The following is a 15,612-nucleotide window of genomic DNA, read 5'->3' on the forward strand; positions in this document are numbered from 1 at the left end:
ACCATTTTATGCTTCTCTGTTTTTTCTTAACACCCCCAGTTGTTTCTTCATATCCCAAATTATGTGATTTCTTTTACTAACTTATATTTTACAATTACATTCTTTTGTTTGCCATTTCTTTTATTTGTCACAGATTGTATTCTTGGGGTGCAGACTTGGAGATAGAGAATAGTGGGCCAGGGGATTAATTAAAGTTTCCACCTGGAAATAATGTCAGTGAAATGGAGGCAAGGAAGCTGAAATGGGCATAGAGACAAGAGGAGTTTTGTTTTATTTTCATTTATGGTCTCAAATGACCCTCAAGGGTCTTCTGATGCTTAGGTGATACTCAAGAGTAGTTCTGAGTTGTAGTACGTGTGCTTCATTTTCAAATGCTCACATCAGTAATACACATGCTGCAGATATGTGGGCTTAAAAGGCAAATCTGTTACTGAATATATATCTAAAACTGTCAGAATGGATCATTGGACATTATAGCTAGAAGAGGCCCAATATAGTCAACTTGTCACCACTAGCTGTCGTGTTTTATTTCTTGAGGACTGGTGCTATTTCAGGGGCTCAGCGTCCATCTCAGCTAACAATAGTTTGGCATTTGCATGCAGGTGGATCTGGGTCAGGCTTGTAAAGTTGCAGCCCATGATCTAGGGACCCATGCATTGCCTTCATCCTTGCCATCTTGGCTACCCTGTTCTGGAGCATATGAGACAGGTCCAGTGTGGTTGACAAGAGAGGCTAAATGACATGAAGGTCACAAGTCATTTTGTCTCTCCATGCCTTCTTCTTTCCAGAGGAAGCCTTCTGGTGTGAATGAATATGCAATACGAAGTATTCACACTTCTTTCCTAATACATTATGTCTGTCCATATACATCTGACACAGATCTCTTTTTTTATTGATGTTCCAAGTTTTCTCCATCAATATCCCTAATTATGCCAAATGTTTGTCACTACCCACATGCATTTCTATGCACTCACCCAGAACCACTTAATTTTACATGTAAAATGGATAACTGGTATTTCCCTAAACTCAGTTGATTGGAAAAATCTTCCTTCCCTCTTGTTTTCCAAGATTTTTTTCTCTGAAGCCACATATATTTCAGGCTTTCACCAACATACCAAGATAACCCTTTCACAAACTAAGTCATTGGGTTGTTCTTTTCCTGTCATTTTGTCATAATGGATCTTCTATGTGTATAGGAGATAGGATTAAAATAAGACCTGTGGAATTAGTTGGGAGCAGATGGCATTAGGGTGGTGTCAGCAGTAAACTGTGTAGATTGTAATCTACTTTATGTTATCTGATTTATGTAGGACATTCTGGGAGGAAGAGAATGTTTGTTTACTGCAAATGGTTATGTTAAATATGAAGGAAGAGCACTGAAAGATAAGCACTCTGTTCCCTCAGGAAATGCATGTACAACTTCGTCATCCTGCAGTATATAAGCAGAGTATGGTTAAGAATAAAGTTGTCTGTTATTGCTGATCTTCAGACCCCCGATCCCGTCTCTTTCTCATCATTCCTTAATATCCTTCGAGCTCGGGGCTGCAGGAAGCAACATATGTGGCAATAATATGAGATGAAACAGAAGTGCTGGTGTAGCATTGATCAATGACATGAGAAGCAGGACTGCCTATTCATGCAAATTACCTGTGTCCATGAGTCCTGCTGGTGCATCATCCTTAACAAGCCAAATTTTCCATATTATGTGAGTTTATGGCTTACAGGTTGCAAGGAATGCCAATTCATGGGGGGCAATCCTACGTATTTGGTCAATTTGTGGTCCAGAGTTAAGCTTTTCATCTGTGCAGGGAACCAGTAGTATCCCGGAAGGTCTATTTCAAAAGAAAATGACATCTTTTCCAGCCAGGAATATGTCTGTCTGATGTGGGTATTCAGAAACAGGAACTATAAATCAGGCCCAACCACAACAGAAACAGGGGCCATAAATCAGGCCCCAACACAATGACAAGTCCCCAAAACAACTCGGGCAGAAAGTTCCCAAAAGTTACAACTGACTCAACTTATCAAAAACAATAAAACAGAGGGTAGAAAATGGAAGGAACAGGATGTAGTTTGGCATGAGCTAACAGCATTTTTTTGCTTCTGTGGTCAAGCTTGCTTGCTGTCAGCTGTGAACTAGGATGTGGTTTTAGCCTTTCTAAGCTAACTCTGAGAATCTATCGGGGCTGCTCTCTGAATCTCTCCTCAGAGGTTTCTGAGGCAGTTGCCAGCTGGCTAATAAAAACTCCAAATTGGCTTGCAATTTAAATTGTGTGGTCTCTCTTTTGGTGCACCCCACAACATTTGGAGGCCCCAGCGAGATCTCCCCTAACAGGGTATCTGGTGACCACAGATCCTGGGAATTGCCCCCGGGACTGGGGTCTGGCCTAGGGGAAGGCCTCAGAGAGACATTCCTCTGCCCCAGGCAAGGACCGGGGACCAGGCTGGTGCCACAGGACCCTCCAAATTATACAAACATCTGGTGGAGTTGTCTGTTTCTGGAAATCTCACCGGTTAGTATAAGTTTGTTACTGGATCCAGTTGGGGACCTCTGGAAGGCTGGACGCAGCACTACTTCCGAGGTCAAGTCCCAGAGCAAGTCATTGCCTAGAGCTTCTGGTTAGAAATCACTTAAAGATAGGGTTTTATGTGTCTTGGTTTAGTCTGCCCCTTCTCTCAAGTGTTGGTCTTGTCACATTCTGTGTTGTCCTTACTATGGGTCAATCAAGCTCGTCTATCTGTACTCCCCTCCAATGCTTTTAAAAAAAAATCAGGAATTTCAGTGGAAGGCCAGAGACTACGGAGCCCCTGTAAATGCCTTTGGTTTGGAAAAATTCTGCTCACAAGAATGGCCAACTTTTGGTTCTGGGTGGCCTCCTGAGGGAACCACAGACCTGCCTATTGCTTATAAAGTCCAAAGGGTAATTTTTGTTAGTCTAGGCCACCCTGACCAAATCCCCTATATTTTAATTTGGATTGAAATTTTAACAGAAAAACCCAAGTGTTTATGGTCCTGTTTGGAGCCCCAAAAAGAAAGACCCCCCGCCCCAGAGCCAAAACGGCCCTCCTAATAAAAACTTCACAAAAAGAAAAGCCCAATGGAATCCCTATATTAACAGAGTCATCAGAGGACCCTCTCTTGACAGATCCTCCCCCATATCCAACAGCCCCTCCACCCCATCTGGGACCAGAGGGGGAAGACGGCCAAGAGATGGCAGTTAGTCTTTCTAGTAGCCGGGAGGTGACCTTCAGCCCACCCCATACCAGAAGGGTCTCTGCTTACCACTCTTCTTCTGGTTCACAATCACCGGATTCTTCCGGAGCCCCAATATTACCCTTAAGACAGGTTGGCCCTGCCCTGGGGGACAACCGCCCACCTTTTATGGTCTATGTCCCCTTTTCCTCCAGTGACCTGTATAACTGGAAAAACCAGAATCTCTGTTTCTCTGAAAAGCCCCAAGGGCTCATATCCCTCTTGGAGACTGTCTTTTTACCCACCAGCTCACCTGGGATGACTGCCAATAGCTCCTCCAAGCCCTTTTCACCTCCGAGGAACGAGACCGAGTCAGAAGAGAAGCAAGGAAGTTAATTCTTGGACCTGACAGACAACCAACCTCTGACCAATGCGATTGGAGGCTGTGTTCCCCTCCACCCATCCTGGATGGGACCCCAACACTGATAGAGGTAAGGAGGCTTTCGATCGGTATCACCAGACTCTGCTCCAGGAAATACGAGTGGCAGCCAAGAAACCGACCAACTTGTCTCAGGTAAGCAAAACCATACAAAAGCCAGATGAATCTCCGGCCGCTTTCCTTGAGCGCCTCCTGGAGGCATACCGCTTGTACACCCCTACAGACCCAGAGGTGCCCGAAAATATGCAGGCTGTAAATACAGCATTTGTCACCTAGTTGGCCCCAGATATAAGAAAACAATTACAGAAATTAAAAGGATTTGAAGGTAAAGTGCTCTCCAAACTGGTAGAGATTACCCAAAAAAAAATCTTTTCTTTTTTTGTTACGTGGGCAGGCACCGGGAATCGAACCTGGATCCTCGGGCATGATGGCAGGCAAGCACTGTTACCTGCTGAGCCACCATGGCCTGCCCGCCCAAAAAACTTTTAATAACAGAGACAACCCCGGGACCATGCAGTCCAAAAAAATAGCAGAAATTTTGGTATCCACAAGGGTTGAACAGGAGAAACAAAACGGTAGATGGGGAACCATTGAAAGAAGGAAGGGGGACCAAGGAAAAAGGTTGAGCCTAGGTGTGAATCAATGCGCCTACTGCAAAGAGACCGGACATTGGAAAAATGAATGCCCTAAAAGAGGACTAAATGAACTGAAACCGGCCCCCATCCTAGTTGAAGAGGCAGATTGACGGGGCTGGGCCTCCATTCCATTGAGCCCCCAGGAGCCCAAGATCACATTAGAAATTGGGGGCAAGCCTATAAAATTTCTTGTGGATACTAGGGTGACCTTCTCCATCCTCCAGCAAGCAGAAGGGCCCATATCTAAGGAAAAAAATCCCCATACAGGGAGCAACGGGAAATAAAAAGACCTATCCGTGGACAAAGACTAGGATCACTAACCTTGGGGAAGGGACTGTCACCTACTCATCTCTTATAATGCCAGAATGTCCATACCCCTCTTGGGAAGAGATCTTCTCCAGAAATTATAAGCCACCATCTCTTTCAAAAACAGTTTGGCTGAGCTCTCCTTCAATATGAATCCCTCGGCAATCCTCCTCACTTGTCCCTTATCGGAAGAGCATTTACTTACTACATAGGTGGTGCTGCTGGCCCCAAGCCCATATTTATGGGAATTAAAATATATATATACCAGGAGTATGGGCAGAAGCTAACCTACCAAGATTAGCCACCCATAGGCCCCCCATTATTGTCCAGCTAACTAGCACTGCCACCCCAATTTTAGTCTGACAATAACCAACAAGCTTTAAGGCTAAGAAAGGCATTGCAGTCCATATCAAAAGGCTACTAGAGGCAAGTATTCTAGTCCCCTGCCATTTGGCTTGGAATACCCGCCTTCTCCAGGTCCAAAAGCCTGGGACTGATGATTTCTGGCTGGTGCAAGACCTCCAAGAAGTAAATAAAAGAATTGAAACCATCCACCCTATTGTGCCTAATCCAGATACGCTCTTGAGCTTGTTACCTCCCAGCCAGCAGGTCTACACCATTTTGGACTTAAAGGATGCCTTCTTTTCGCTTCCCCTGGCTGTGGTCAATCAACCCATCCTTGCGTTTGAATGGGCTGACCCAGAAGCAGGGTTCTCTGGACAATTAACCTGGACTCGGTTGCCACAGGGTTTCAAAAATTCCCCCACCCTGTTCAATAAAGTCTTAAGTCAGGACCTGGCTCATTATAAACAAAATCATACAGAGGTAACCCTTTTACAATATGTAAATAACCTCCTACTAGCAGCTAGTAACCTGTCAGATTGTAAAAAAGCAACCAAAAACTTGTTACAAGAGTTAGCTCAGCTGGGCTATCAGGTCTTGGCCAAAAAGGCCCAACTCTGCACTAGTTCAGCAACGTACTTAGGGTATGAATTAAAAGGGGGAGAAAGAGCCCTGCCTTCTAATCGAACTAAAGCTATCCTAAAAATACCACAACCAAAAACAAAAAGGCAGGTGCGAAATTCTTAGGAGCAGTTGGATATTGCCAGCTCTGGATTCCCGGGTTTGCAGAAATAGCCAAACCCCTGTACATCAGCACAGGGGGAAAGGAGGAAGCCCTAACATGGACTAAGACTGAGTACAAAGCTTTCAAAATGCTAAAACAAGTGCTTATGAGCGCTTCCACCTTAACCTTGCCAGACCTGTCCAAAGCTTTTCAGCTACATGTTGCTGAAACCCAAGGAATAGCAGAAGGAGTCCTCACTCGGACACTAGGACAGTGGAAAAGGCCGGTTGCCTACCCGTCTGAAAGACTCGACTATGTGGCAGTCAGGTGGCCAAGCTGCCTCCGAGCCATTGCTGCCACGGTCATTTTAGTGAAAGAAGCATCCAAATTAACGCAGGGACAGGACTTCCATATAGTGGCCCCACATTCAATAGAAACATTACTAAGGAGCCTGCCTGAGAAATGGCTCTCAAATGCCCAGATAACCTAATATCAGGTACTGCTGCTGGATCCCCCAAGAATCCACTTCTTAAAAACGATGGCTCTTAACCCTGCCACCTTGCTTCCAGATAATGACCCATCCGAGCCCATCCACGACTGTCGTGAGATTTTGGAAACTCTCACAAACCTGAAAGCTGATCTCACCAACAACCCCTGGCCAGATCCTGATGAAGAATTATATACAGATGGAAGCAGTTACATCTCGGAGGGTATCAGGTATGCAGGGGCAGCGGTGGTAACTGTGGACCGGGTCATCTGGGCTCAGCCTCTAGGACATGGGACTTCAGCCCAGAAGGCCGAGCTAATAGCTCTGACCCAAGCCCTAAGGTGGGGAGAGGGAAGGTTGTTAACATCTACATGGACAGCAGGTACGCCTTTGCAACTGTGCATGTCCATGGGGCACTGCATCAGGAACAGGGCCTTTGACATCAGGAGGAAAGGAAATAAAAAATGTACCAGAAATACTTGCCTTGCTAGAGGCTATCTGGTTGCCAAAAAGGGCAGCTGTTATACATTGCAAAGGACATCAGACTATTAAAACTCAAATTGCCAGAGGAAATGCCCTGGCTGACAAAACGGCAAAAGAGGATGCCCAAAAACCAGTGGGGACATTGCAAATACTTCCTGTTCTGCCGGGGCACGTATTGCTGAGCCCTCCAAAATATACCAGGGAACAGATTAGATTGGGCGAGACCCTGGGCACTAAAACAGATCCGGATGGTTGGAAATTTCTCCTGGATGGGAAAATCCTAGTGCTGGAGCAGCTGGGGAAAATTTAGTTACCCAGGTTCACCAAAGTACACACCTGGGCAATACGAAACTAACTGAACTTTTACAGAGAGATTATTACATCCCCCGATTGCAGCAACAAGCCCAGCAGATGCCGTTCAGATGCCACATCTGTGCCCAGGCAAATTCCGGCCAAGGGAAAGAAATACCTCCAGGAACCAGGCTGAGGGAGACAAGCCCCAGGAGAGCAGTGGGAAGTAGACTTCACGGAAATATTACCTGACCTACATAGATACAAATACCTGTCAGTCTTCATCGACACCTTCTCCAGATGGACTGAGGCATTTCCTATGAGAACCGAAACAGCACAAATAGTAGTAAAAAAACTAGTTTCTGAAATTGTCCCCCAATTTGGCCTCCCGACTGCAATGGGGTCTGACAATGGTCCAGTGTTCATCACCCAGATTACTCAATTATTAGCAAAAATATTAAATATCAAACGGAGGTTACATTGTATTTATAGGCCACAAAGTTCAGGACAGGTTGAGCGAATAAATAGAACAATCAAAGAAACTTTGAATAAACTAAAGCTCGAGACTGGTGAAAACTGGGTGAGTCTCCTTCCATTTGCCCTCCTAAGGACTAGATGGACTCCCTATGTTAAGGGAATTACTCCATATGAAATCACATTTAGGCGACCACCCCCACTAATTCCTAAGTTGGGGAGGAAAAAATGGCTGAATTAAATAACCATTCTCTTCTAAAATCATTACAGGCCTTGCAGTAGCCACTCAGCAAACTCGGGAACTGGTAAAGGCTGCCCACCCGGAGCCAACAAATTCTGTCCCTAAAAAGATCTATTTCAGGTGCAGCCCGGAGACCTAGTCTGGATAAAAAAAACTTCAGCCAGCCACCTTGGAGGCCCGGTGGATGGAACCCCTGCCAGTGATCCTCTCAACCCCAACAGCAGTAAAAGTTATTGGAAAACGGCACTGGATTCATCACACCCAGATCAAAAAGGCAGCCCCGGACCAGTTCCCAAAACAATGGACCATCCAGCAAACCAAAAATCCACTAAAAATAAAACTTTCTAGAAATCTCTCTGGGTCCTCCTGATAACCTTGATGGGGGTCGCGAGTAAGAGCCCTCACCAGGTTATGAACTCTATCTGGGAACTCACTAGAATGGTAGATGGGACCATTCTACCACCACTCCATCCCAGCCGATTCCCCAATTTGACTTTTGTCAATTGTTTGGGAATCAATGGAACTCTAATCAGGGAAGTCAGAGGATGGGGGGGCACCTACAGGGGGGAGGACCAACTGTTATTCGAAAATACAGGTGTGGCACTCTCTCCCAAGAAAGGAATTTATAGCATATTAACCATTATGCCTGTCCCGAAGAGGGAAGTCCGGAGTGTCAGGGGGAAGACAAGTACTATTGCGCCAAATGGGGTTGTAAGACACTTGCAAAATAAACTACCCGAGACCCATTCATAACCTTAACAAGGGGCCTGACCCCCAATCCCAACAGTTGCACCCAAGGCACTTGTAATCCAGTTGTTATTGCAGTCTATTCTTGGCATACCCAAATCTGGGACAGTAAAAGAACTTGGGAGTTTAAACTGTCTGTCATGGGTTATAGACCTGGTGTTAGTTTTACAATCCAGAGATTCCTTCCCCGTATGCCAAAAAACGTCATAGGACCTAATCGAGCTCTCAACCCTGACATAAAACCGGTACAGCCCCCCAGATCCAGGGCCCAATCCCTGGCAAACCCTAGAACAGAAACTACCCCAAACCTCCAGATCAACTCCTCCCCACATCCCAGAAAACCCCTGCTAGACATGTTGAATTCTCTTTCAGTTCATAAATCAAGCCAATCCATTGATTACTGAAAACTGTTAGCTTTGTCTAAATCCAACCCCCTTATTATGTTGGGATAGGAGCTAATGTTTCCCTAGGTCTCGCAGAAACTCATATTAAAAACCTCTCAGCACAGGAAGTGCAAAACTAGCATCTATATAAATAGGGACAAGAACCAAAGCTCACTCTAGGAAGTCTCCAAGGCCAGGGAATCTGTATCTGTTCCGAAGATTTTAACCTAGCAAAATCCCCCTACAGTAGCTCCTGCGGACTCCTTGTATCTCTAGAGGACATTTTAACATCAATCCCAAAAGGATGGGACCACCTCGTTGTAGCCCCCGACAGTACTTGGTTTGCCTATACATCTGGCATCACCCCCTATATAACTCCCCCAGTTATGGCCGTTGAGAGGGAGTTCTATGTTTTAGTTCATATTATCCCCCAAGTATATTATTATTCTGGGGAAAGAGGCAGGGAGCATTTAAAAATCACTCACTGAGCTAAGCGAACACCAATCTTGGTGCCCCTCCTTATTGGGCTGGGCATCAGTTGATCACAGGATCAACTGCAATAAAAACTTCAGCCCTCATCACTGGGGACCAAAATTTTAAAACCCTTAGCAAACAAGTTGATCCAAATCTTAGTGAATTAGAAAGCTCCGTTAGTCGATTAAAAAATTCCTTGGATTCGCTAGCTGAGGTCATCCTCCAAAACTGTAGGGGTTTAGACCTCCTATTTCAAAAGCAAGGGGAATTATGCATGGCTCTTGGAGAAGCCTGCTGCTTCCACGCCAACCACTCGGGAATAATTAAAAATAGTCTATCTCTAGTCCGTCGCAGGTTACGAGAGCAAGAGGAACACCGAAAAGGTGAAAGCAACTGGTATGAAAACTTATTTTCCTGGTCCCCATGGTTAACTACGCTCTTGTCCGCCATAGCAGGGCCCCTAATTCTTCTATCACTAGTCCTAATATTTGGACCCTGTGTAGTCGACTGTATAACCTCATCAATACAAAAAAAGATACAAGCTGTCAAACTATTAGTCCTCAGAACCCACTATCACCAGATTTATAATCAAAATGGCAAAACAATGATTTGATTCTCTCAAGGAAACCAGTGGGGAATGTGCGGGGTCAGAAGCAGGAACTATAAATCAGGCCCCAACACAACGACAAGTCCCCAAAACAACTCGGGCGGAAAGTTCCCAAAAGTTACAACTGACTCAACTTACCAAAAACAATAAAACAAAGGGTAGAAAATGGAAAGAACAGGATGTAGTTTGGCACGAGCTAACAGCATTTTTTTGCTTCTGCGGTCAAACTTGCTTGCTCTCAGCTGTGAACTAGGATGTGCTTTTAGCCTTTATAAGCTAACTCTGAGAATCTGTCGGGGCTGCTCTCTGAATCTCTCCTCAGAGGTTTCTGAGGCAGTCACCAGCCAGCTAATAAAAACTCCAAATTGGCTTGCAATTTAAATTGTGTGGTCTCTCTTTCGGTGTGCCCCACAACACTAATACCATACAATAGGACATATCATATGGACAATATAGGATTTTTTTATCTGGACCTGCTTAAAATGTCCTTTCCTGTTCTGGAACACATTCAAAACTGACAGCCATTTTTGTATTACTCATTCTGTGAGTCGAAGAAGGTTTCCTAGATCTTGAACAGGCTTTCTCCTTGTCTCATGATGCCTACCACAATTTTTCTTTCCTTCTTTAATGTGGGAGATGAAAATATCTTAATAAATTTCTCTAATTTACAAGAAATTTCCAATCATACTCCTGTAAACGTTTTCCTAAAAAGATCACTGATTTAGTTGACACATGTATTTTCATATGGTTCTACCACCCACCCACATGAACAATGTATCTTAACAAGGATCTAATGCACAAGCACCCTCTTACTTATCAAGTCAGATTATCAAGATGCCTTTATGCAGGAATCCAGGCAGTCCAGATCTGTTCTGGGACAGAGGACAATAATGGTGACCAATGTTCTGGAATTTGAAAGTGCTAATGGTTGCAAAACTTTGTGGATATGCTACAAACAATGGATGTGTATTTAATAGGGTGAATTTTATGATATGTATATTATATCTCAATAAATCAAAAGAATAGACTCAGTAGGTTATACATTTAGATGCATGTTTTGAAATTAAGATTTTTTAAAAATAAAATTTGTTATTTCAATTTGATGACCAAGAAGGAAACATAGCTCAATTGTAAATGAGAAAGTATTTATTCTGGGACTAAACAGATTATGTGATTATTTAGAGGAGTCTGTAACACTGCTCCTATGGTTTTTTTGTCCTTAGTAAAAACATATATATAATTCTACTGCCAGTATGAATGTTTTCATGGACACAACTCATTTTGTAATGTGTGTTTATTCTCTCCATCCTTCATGATCAAATATTTAGTCACCATTAAGGGTATTATACACTGTGTAGATCATAAGCATATAGATGAATTAGACATATGATTCAGAAAGCAGGTTCATGAAGAAGGAGTTAGCATTGGGAAACTGTGATGAAAGTGTGGAAGAGGGCAGAGAAAATGTCCTGGGAATAAGCCAGAATTCCTTAGTTAAAGGACACATCTAACTAATTTCTCAAAGATGAAATGTATAGGCAGGGAAAAATGTAAATGTGATATCATGCATAATCATAGGAACCATGCATAGATGCATGGCAAACATATTGACTGAAGAAATCAAAAGAATTGTAAGGCTACTGCAGAGCAAATATTATAATACAGGAAGATGTCAGAATAGAGTTTAAATTCAGTATACTTTCTTTAGCAAGGTTTTGAATAAGACTTATTAAAAATAGGCTGAGCCCCCAGTCTTGGGGTTTGTTCATATGAAACTTAACCCCACAAAGGATAGGTCAAGCCTACTTAAAATTAGGCCTAAGAGTCACCCCCAAGAGAACCTCTTTTGTTGCTCAGATGTGGCCTCTCTCTCCAGCCAACACAGCAAGGAAACTCACCACCCTCCCCCTATCTATGTGGGACATGACTCCCAGGAGTGTGAATCTTCCTGGCAACGTGGGACAGAAATCCCAGAATGAGCTGAGATTCAGCATCAAGGGATTGAGAAAAACTCTACAATGAGCTGAGACCCAGCATCAAGGGATTGAGAAAACCTTCTCGACCAAAAGGGGGAAGAGTAAAACGACACAAAGTGTCAATGGCTGAGAGATTCCAAACAGAGTCAGAGGTTATCCTGGAGGTTATTCTTATGCATTTAGTAGATATCACCTTGTTATCCAAGATGTAATGGAGAGGGTGGAGGGAACTGCCTGAAAATGTAGAGCTGTGTTCCAGTAGCCATGTTTCTTGATGATGATTGTATAATGATATAGCTTTCACAATGTGACTGCGTGATTGTGAAAACCTTGTGTCTGATGCTCCTTTTATCTACCTTGTCGACAGATGAGTAGAACATATGGAATAAAAATAAATAATAGGGGGAACAAATTTAAAATAAATTTAGTTTGAAATGCTAGTGATCAATGAAAGGGAGGGGTAAGGGGTATGGTATGTAAATTTTTTTTTTCTGTTTTCGTTTTATTTTTCTGTTGTCTTTTTATTTCTTTTTCTGAATTGATGCAAATGTTATAGAAAATTATCATGATGATGAATATGCAACTATGCGATGATATTGTGAATTGCTGAGTGTATGTGTAGAGCGGAATGAGCATGTGTTGGGAATGTTTGTGTTTCTTTCTTGTAATTTTTTTTAATTAATAAAAAATTTAAAACAATATACTAGTGAATGTAGGATGAAAACATGACATGTTTCACATAAGCGCTAATGAAAGACTACAGAATGACACATTTCACATAAGCACTAATGAAAGACTACAAAAGGGAAGAAGTATTATGCAACAGAGAGGAGGAACTGTATTTGAGAATTATTTAACAGATAATCACTAGGACTTAGTGATTGAGTAGATATAGATTGTGCTATTAAGGCCAATTTCAAAGTAGTGTCTAAATTTCTGGATTGGTGAAGTGAGTATATAGCAGTGCCTTCATAAACTGGGAATCTTTTGAGGAATAATTCATTTTAAAAATTTGTACATTAAAATAATTTTAAACCTAAGTGCTTTGTAAGGAATAGTACAAGAAACTCTCTTATGATAATTGAACAAGTTCTGAAATTGCTTATATTTTGTACCCATTCTGTTGAATCATGGATGTCACAAGTAGATGATAGACACAGATAGACATAAATATACACAGAAAGATAGAAAAACAAAAAAATAATGGAACAAATATAAAGACAGAATGATAGATAGAAAGACAATAGATTGATTTTCTGAATTGCCTCTTAGTACAATTGGGACAATATACTTCTTTGTGCCTAAATATTTCAGTGTGCGATTCTGAAGGTATAGGACAATCTAATATTAAGATGTAGGACAAACCACAGTATTACAATCAAGATCAAAGAATTAGAATTCCAACAGCACTATAACCTAATCTGCAGACTATATTAAAAATTACAAAACTGTTTCAACAAGTAATTTCACACTATACTTTTTAAAATGCATTATTGAGTTATATTCATACACCATAGAAACCATCTGAAGTATACAATCACAGGATAATCACATGGTTGTTCACACATCCTCATGTTCAATTTTAGAATATTTTCTCTACTCCAGAGAAGCAATAAAAATAAGAAAGAAAACCTTAATCCTCCCATACCCCTTATACACCCCTATTATTGGCTCATAATATTTGTGTAGTACATCTGTTTGGAAAAAGTAGAAATTTATTTAGCTCAAATTGGAGAACAAAGCTGCTAGCACCAGTTTTATGTTCCAGAGTGGGGAGAAAGAGGGGCAGTTATGAACACAGGATGAGGGATTTTCCCAGCCACAAGTCTAGACTCTCTGGGACACAGCAGATTTTAAATTAGCCCTCTTGGGTTCACTCATAAAACTCAAATCCCTGAAATAATTTTGACACTTTCAGAAAGTCCCTCACTTTTATCCTTCCCACAGGCTAAAGCAGAGAAATTCATGCGTGCAAGTTTTCTTTTAGCTAGATGAGAAACTCTGCTGCTCTCTTGTTTGTAAAAAAATCTGAAGTCCACTTAAACACAGATTGACTCCTAACCAAATTCCATTCTCTTCCACTAAATATCCTTCCTATGTCTTCCATCTCATACTTCTTGAAAAAGTTCTAATTCCATAAATATGCTTTTATCATAGATTGGTATTTGCCCTTTGGTCTACTGCATTATCTCTCTTACCATTTTTATTTTCTTGAAATTCTCTTACTGTAGTTAGGAACATTCTGAGAGTGACCAACCTCAAACATTTCTCAGTCTTACTATGTTGAGCTAGATCCAGGTTGTTGTAGAAATGTTTACTAATATTTCTTCCATTCCTTCCATTTTTTTCTTTCTTCATTAATTCTTGCCTTTCCTCCTTTCTTCATTCAAGAGCAGTTGTTATACACCTTCTGTTTGTAAGGAATCATGCTGTATGCTCCTGATTGGAAAAAAAAAAGTCCAAGCTGTGCCACTTTGAAAGGATTTGTTTACCCTAGAAAAGCTAAACTTTACTCCTAATCCAATCTTGTTGGATTCTCTTAACACCTCTTCAATAATGTAAATTGAAAACTTGATTAGGTTATCCACACAGAGATGTGACTCACCCAAATGTGCGTATGCACTTTTGAATAGAGGGGTATGTGATTTCACCCATTCCAGGTGGGTCCTGATTAGTTTACTGGAATCTGTTAAAAGAGAAAGCATTTTGGAGAAAGCCAGAGAATGATGAAATAGCCATGAGAATGACAAGCGCAGCAGAGACATAAGAACTGGAGTCTACCAGCCAGTGGATTTTGCTGATAAAGGAGAATGCCCCTGGGGGAGCTTCATGAAGCAACAGGCCTGGAGAGAAAGCTAGAAGATGTTGCCATGTCCATCATGTGCCTTTCCAGTTGAGAGAATCCCTTTGAGTATGGCACAAGAGCCACAAGGCCGAGAGTTCACACAGCCAGCAACCTTTGGAGATGCCAAAGGAAAATGCCTCTGGAGGAGCTTAATGAAACAAGAAGCTGGGAAAGAAAGCTAGCAGACATCACCATGTTAGTTATACACCTTTCCAGTTGAGAGAAAAACCCTGAACTCCATCGGCCTTTCTTGAGTGAAGGTAACCTTACTGGTGTCTTCGTTTGGACATTTTTATAGACTTGCTTTAATGGGGATATTTTCTTAGTCTTAGAACTGTAAACTAGCAACTTATTAAATTTCCCTTCTTAAAAGCCTTTCGGTTTCTGGTATATTGCATTCTGCAAGCTGCACACTAGAACACAGGCCTTCAATTTTTTAATAATATGTGGGTTGTACACCTTTAATTATGATGCTTAATGATGAATTGGAGGAAAAAACTGTGCACATTATATTTCCTCCTAGGTTCTAGGTTTTATTTTTTTTATATATTGTCAACTCAAAGATATTGATTCAATGTTGATGGAAAGAAAATTTAAGATGTATACTTCAATGGCATGGGATATTCACAATGGATTTGTGTTAGAATAAGAATAAGAAATAAAGCAGAAAATGCAAGGAATGCTCTTTCCAATCTCTCCTTGTGAAAGAAAAAGAAACAATTGATTCAGAGGGTAGAACCCTGTCAGCTAATCTTCAGCTTATTCTTGAAACACCAAAAATAATTAGACTATACACTGTTTTGGTTCCTACATCTTCTCCTATTCTATTGATTTCCTTTATATTTTCTGTTTCCCAAACTTATAGGCCAGTCATTTTTCACCCTCAAACTATCCAAACAAGTTAGTAACTTCTTCTACTCACAAGAATTTAGTCAAGCCACCTTCATTATACAAATCCCTATAAC

Source organism: Tamandua tetradactyla, chromosome 8 (genome assembly GCF_023851605.1).
Source record: "Tamandua tetradactyla isolate mTamTet1 chromosome 8, mTamTet1.pri, whole genome shotgun sequence".
Lineage (NCBI taxonomy): Eukaryota > Metazoa > Chordata > Mammalia > Pilosa > Myrmecophagidae > Tamandua > Tamandua tetradactyla.